Source organism: Camelina sativa, chromosome 4 (genome assembly GCF_000633955.1).
Source record: "Camelina sativa cultivar DH55 chromosome 4, Cs, whole genome shotgun sequence".
NCBI lineage: Eukaryota > Viridiplantae > Streptophyta > Magnoliopsida > Brassicales > Brassicaceae > Camelina > Camelina sativa.
Genome location: NC_025688.1, coordinates 26,167,423 through 26,174,428, shown reverse-complemented (window position 1 = coordinate 26,174,428; position 7,006 = coordinate 26,167,423).

Sequence of the window (7,006 nt, the reverse complement as noted above, 5' to 3'; positions counted from 1 at the left end):
TCGTCGTCTCAGGAACAATAGTCACCATCTCACGAACGAGCGTCATCATCGCACGCCCAACCCAATCCTGAACTTCACGAGCGACCACACGATTGGCAAGAAGAAATCCTATATTTTATCTCAGACGGTATCGTCCCTTCAGACAAGTGGGAGGCCCGGCGTNATTTCTTCAATCCTGAGAACGAAAACCCGAGCAAGCAATATAACGCCGCTCCCGCGCCACAACCGAGACCTGAAATTCTACCTCCGCCCCCACCAACCCATAAAAGGAATCCCGAGCGAACTGAGGATGCCAACGCTCCGGCTCCACGCCGAAGAATAAACATGATCATGGGTGGTCTGGCGACTTGCCGCGACTCGGTCCGTTCTATCAAAGCTTATCGACGGGGACTAGAGGCCAAGCGAGGATGGTTAGCTCAAAGCACGCCACCTACTACGAACTCCGACCCAATCGTGTTCACAGAAGCCGACGCATCAGGTCTCACTGGACCTCATAACGACCCACTGGTGGTCGAAATGGAGATCGGCGAGAGCATGGTCACCAAAATCTTGATCGACACAGGAAGTTCGGTAAACGTCATTTTCAAAGACGTGCTCATTCAAATGGAAATAGACTTGCGGACCACCGAACACGATGTTCAACCCCTCACCGGATTCGACGGCGACACAGTAATGACGGAAGGTACGATCATGCTGCCGGTCTATGTGGGTGGGACGATGCATTGTATCAACTTTGCTATCGTCGATAAGCCGATCGTATACAACGTCATCCTCGGCACTCCTTGGTTGCATATGATGAAGGTCGTGGCGTCAACTTACCACCAGTGCGTAAAGTTCCCAACTCCTAGAGGAATATTTACACTACAAGGGGACCCGCTGGTAGCACGAACCTGCTTCATCATCGAGCGTCAACAACGCCACGCCCGGACGTTCACCGTTTCGAACTCAGCCGAGCGCCCAGACGGTCGCGTTCGCCCTAACTCCGAATCAATCGTCCAAGTAAACATTGACTCTTCCGACGCAACTCGATGCGTGGGAATCGGAGCCGACCTACCACAACCAATCAAGGACGAGCTCGTAAAGTTCCTGTGCCAGAACGCAGCGACCTTTGCATGGAGCATGAACAGTATGACCGGCATCGACCCAAATGTAACATGCCACGAGCTCAATGTGGACTCGACGTTCAAACCGATCAAACAAAGGCGTCGAAAGCTCGGACCGGAGCGTACCGCCGCCGTTAACGAGGAGGTCAAGAAACTACTCGAGGCTGGATCCATCCGTGAGGTTAAGTATCCTGACTGGCTGAGCAATCCTGTAGTGGTGAAGAAAAAGAACGGCAAGTGGCGAGTGTGTGTCGATTTTACCGATCTCAACAAGGCATGTCCAAAGGATAGCTTTCCCCTGCCGCGCATCGACCAACTAGTTGAGGCGACCGCGGGGAACGAGCTCTTGTCATTCATGGATGCGTACTCAGGATACAACCAAATTATGATGCACAAGAACGATCAGGAGAAAACGGCCTTCATCACCGATCAGGGAACTTACTGTTACAAGGTTATGCCATTCGGCCTCAAGAACGCTGGTGCAACCTATCAGCGCCTCGTCAACCGCATGTTTGCCGAGCAGCTCGGACGAACCATGGAAGTTTACATCGATGATATGCTGGTCAAGTCAACCCAGGCCGTTGATCACGTCTTGCATCTCGCTCAGTGTTTTGAAGTGCTAAACCGATACAATATGAAGCTGAACCCAGCCAAGTGTTCGTTCGGCGTGACTTCTGGAGAATTCTTAGGATACCTCGTCACGAAGAGAGGTATCGAAGCTAACCCGAAACAAATTTCGGCGCTCACCAACCTCCCATCTCCACGCAACACCCGAGAAGTTCAGCGCCTCACCGGGCGGATCGCTGCTCTGAACAGATTTATTTCACGCTCTACCGATAAGTGTCTACCTTTCTACCAGTTGCTTCGTAGCAACAAAAAGTTCGAATGGGATGATAAGTGCGAGTCTGCTTTCCAAGAACTCAAGCACTACCTAGCTACTCCCCCTGTCCTAGCAAAGCCCGATCAGGGCGAAACTCTATATCTGTACATCGCTGTCTCCGGTTCGGCGGTCAGTGGCGTACTAATCAAGGAGGACAGAGGAGAACAACACCCAATCTTCTATGTGAGCAAAAGCTTAGACGGAGCCGAGCTCCGATATCCCACGTTGGAAAAACTCGCTTACGCTGTGGTAATTTCGGCTAGGAAGCTTCGGCCGTATTTTCAATCCCACACTGTTGAAGTCTTAACCAACCAACCCCTGCGAACCATCCTCCACAGCCCCAGTCAATCGGGCCGCCTGGCGAAGTGGGCAGTGGAACTCAGCGAGTACGACATCGAATATAAAAACCGCACTTGTGCAAAATCTCAGGTGCTCGCTGATTTCTTGATCGAACTTCCCCCCGAGCTAGAGTTCGGCTGTCCGCGAGAGGAGAAGTGGACACTGCACGTGGATGGCGCATCCTCTCGCCACGGCTCCGGGATCGGCATTCACCTCGTTTCACCAACGGGTGAAGTACTCGAACAATCGTTCCGACTCGCCTTTCCCGCCTCCAACAACGAGGCCGAGTACGAAGCCCTAATCGCCGGAATGCGATTGGCAAGTGGAATAGGGGTAAAAAAGATACAAGTCTTCTGTGACTCACAGCTGGTAACTCACCAGTTTAGCGGCGATTACGAGGCGAAGAACGACCGCATGGATGCCTACCTCCGAGTTGTCCAAGATATGTCCAACAATTTTGAGACATTCGAGCTGAACAAAATTCCCCGAAGTGACAACGCACCGGCCGACGCTCTGGCCGTCCTCGCATACACCGAGTAATCCCTGTCGAGAGCATCGATCGACCAAGCATCAATCTCCTCGCGCACGCCGAGCCCAGCATCCAAGATAAGAAAAAGAAACAACAGCTCATCGAGCACAAGACTTTCAGCGATCAAGTCTCGAAAAAGCAAAGAACAGAGGACAGCGACCCCATATTCACGCTATTCGTCATCGAACCACCGGCAAATGTGCCACCTGTGGAGTGCTCGGCCGAGCAGGGATCCGCAACCAGCGAAGAAGGACGAACCTCGTCGTCTCAGGAACAATCGTCACCATCTCACGAACGAGCGTCATCATCGCACGCCCAACCCAATCCTGAACTTCACGAGCGACCACACGATTGGCAAGAAGAAATCCGTTGTTTTATCGCAGACGGTATCGTCCCTTCAGACAAGTGGGAGGCCCGGCGCCTTCGAACTCGCTGCGCGCATTACACACTTCTCGATGGCAACATCTTCCGTTGGACAGCATCTGGTACACTTTTGACTTGCGTCGGTCCCGAAGAAATCAACGATGTAATGAGAGAGGTTCATGAAGGTTCCGTCGGTAATCACTGNTTAGCGGCGATTACGAGGCGAAGAACGACCGCATGGATGCCTACCTCAGAGTTGTCCAAGATATGTCCAACAATTTTGAGACATTCGAGCTGAACAAAATTCCCCGAAGTGACAACGCACCGGCCGACGCTCTGGCCGTCCTCGCATCCACCTCCGATCTCGACTTGCGCCGAGTAATCCCTGTCGAGAGCATCGATCGACCAAGCATCAATCTCCTCGCGCACGCCGAGCCCAACATCCAAGATAAGAAAAAGAAACAACAGCTCATCGAACACAAGGCTTTCAGCGATCAAGTCTCGAAAAAGCAAAGAACAGAGGACAGCGACCCCATACTCACGCTATTCGTCATCGAACCACCGACAAATGTGCCACCTGTGGATTGCTCGGCCGAGCAGGGATCCGCAACCAGCGAAGAAGGACGAACCTCGTCGTCTCAGGAACAATCGTCACCATCTCACGAACGAGCGTCATCATCACACGCCCAACCCAATCCTGAACTTCACGAGCGACCACACGATTGGCAAGAAGAAATCCGTTGTTTTATCGCAGACGGTATCGTCCCTTCAGACAAATGGGAGGCCCGGCGCCTTCGAACTCGCTGCGCGCATTACACACTTCTCGATGGCAACATCTTTCGTTGGACAGCATCTGGTACACTTTTGACTTGCGTCGGTCCCGAAGAAATCAACGATGTAATGAGAGAGGTTCATGAAGGTTCCGGTGGTAATCACTCAGGAGGTCGCACGCTCGCACAACGCATACGCAATAATGGTCACTATTGGCCAACCATGAACGACGACTGCGATAAGTTCATCGCTAGATGCGAGAAATGCCAGCGCCACGCTCCGATCATCCACGCGCCAACCGAACTGTTGAGAACGACCTCTCCACCATATCCTTTTATGCGATGGGCAATGAATATCGTCGGTCCTCTCCCTGCANAGCTGAACCCAGCCAAGTGTTCGTTCGGCGTGACTTCTGGAGAATTCTTCGGGTATCTCGTCACGAAGAGAGGTATCGAAGCTAACCCGAAACAAATTTCGGCGCTCACCAACCTTCCATCTCCACGCAACACCCGAGAAGTTCAGCGCCTCACCGGGCGGATCGCTGCTCTGAACAGATTTATTTCACGCTCTACCGATAAGTGTCTACCTTTCTACCAGTTGCTTCGTAGTAACAAAAAGTTCGAATGGGATGATAAGTGCGAGTCTGCTTTCCAAGAACTCAATCACTACCTAGCTACTCCCCCTGTCCTAGCAAAGCCCGATCAGGGCGAAACTCTATATCTGTACATCGCTGTCTCCGGTTCGGCGGTCAGTGGCGTACTAATCAAGGAGGACAGAGGAGAACAACACCCAATCTTCTATGTGAGTAAAAGCTTAGACGGAGCCGAGCTCCGATATCCCACGTTGGAAAAACTCGCTTACGCTGTAGTTATTTCAGCCAGGAAGCTTCGGCCGTATTTTCAATCCCACACTGTTGAAGTCTTAACCAACCAACCCCTGCGAACCATCCTCCACAGCCCCAGTCAATCAGGCCGCTTGGCATAGTGGGCAGTGGAACTCAGCGAGTACGACATCGAATATAAAAACCGCACTTGTGCAAAATTTCAGGTGCTCGCCGATTTCTTGATCGAACTTCCCCCCGAGCTAGAGTTCGGCTGTCCGCGAGAGGAGAAGTGGACACTGCACGTGGACGGCGCATCCTCTCGACACGGCTCCGGGATCGGCATTCACCTCGTCTCGCCAACGGGTGAAGTACTCGAGCAATCGTTCCGGCTCGCCTTTCCCGCCTCGAACAACGAGGCCGAGTACGAAGCCCTAATCGCCGGCATGCGATTGGCAAGTGGAATAGGGGTTGAAAAGATACAAGTCTTCTGTGACTCACAGCTGGTAACTGACCAGTTTAGCGGCGATTACGAGGCGAAGAACGACCGCATGGATGCCTACCTCAGAGTTGTCCAAGATATGTCCAACAATTTTGAGACATTCGAGCTGAACAAAATTCCCCGAAGTGACAACGCACCGGCCGACGCTCTGGCCGTCCTCGCATCCACCTCCGATCTCGACTTACGCCGAGTAATCCCTGTCGAGAGCATCGATCGACCAAGCATCAATCTCCTTGCATACGCCGAGCCCAATATCCAAGATAAGAAAAAGAAAAAACAGATTATCAAACATGAGACTTTCAGCGATCGAGTCTCGAAAAAGCAAAGAACAGAGGACAGCGACCCCGTACTCACGCTATTCGTCATTGAACCACCGGCAAATGTGCCACCTGTGGAGTGCTCGGCCGAGCAGGGATCCGCAACCAGCGAAGAAGGACGAACTTCGTCGTCTCAGGAACAATAGTCACCATCTCACGAACGAGCGTCATCATCGCACGCCCAACCCAATCCTGAACTTCACGAGCGACCACACGATTGGCAAGAAGAAATCCTATATTTTATCTCAGACGGTATCGTCCCTTCAGACAAGTGGGAGGCCCGGCGTCTTCGAACTCGCTGCGCGCATTACACACTTCTCGATGGCAACATCTTCCGTTGGACAGCATCTGGTACACTTTTGACTTGCGTCGGTCCCGAAGAAATCAACGATGTAATGAGAGAGGTTCATGAAGGTTCCGTCGGTAATCACTGAGGAGGTCGCGCGCTCGCACAACGCATACGCAATAATGGTCATTATTGGCCAACCATGAACGACGATTGCGATAAGTTCGTCGCTAGATGCGAGAAATGCCAGCGCCACGCTCCGATCATCCACACGCCAACCGAACTGTTGAGAACGACCTCTCCACCATATCCTTTTATGCGATGGGCAATGAATATCGTCGGTCCTCTCCCTGCGTCCCGTCAAAAGAAATACATTCTCATTATGACGGATTATTTCACCAAATGGGTCGAAGCCGAAGCCTACGCAAAAATCGGAACAAACGAAGTCCAAAAATTTGTGTGGAAGAACATCATTTGCATGTACAGAATTCCGTATGAGATCGTCACCGACAACGGCGCGAAATTCACTTCGCTCCAATTCGAAGGTTTTTGCGCGAAATGGAGAATCTGTTTGAGCAAGTCGACCCCCCGCTATCCACAGGGCAACGGACAGGCCGAAGCGACCAATAAGACCATCATTGACGGACTAAAGAAACGACTCGAAGATAAGAAAGGTCTCTGGGCTGACGAGCTCGATGGCGTTCTATAGTCGCACCGAACTTCCCCGCGCCGATCAACAGGAAGGACACCGTTCTCCCTTGCGCATGGAATGGAAGCCTTCGCACCGGAGGAAATCGGCGTACCTACCTTACGGCGCTCATTGCTCGTGCACGATCCTACTCTCAATGCTAAGATGATGCTCGATACCCTCGATACCCTCGAAGAAGAACGTGACAAGGCTCTAATTCGAATTCAGAACTATCAACAGCAAGCCGCTAAATATTACAACAAGAAGGTGAAGCCACGCCACTTCGACGAAGGCGACCTCGTCCTCCGAAAAGTCTTCGAGAACACGGCCGAGCTCAACGCAGGAAAAATGGGCGCTCATTGGGAAGGCCCTTACCTGATTTCCAAGGTCGTCACTCCCGGCGTCTAC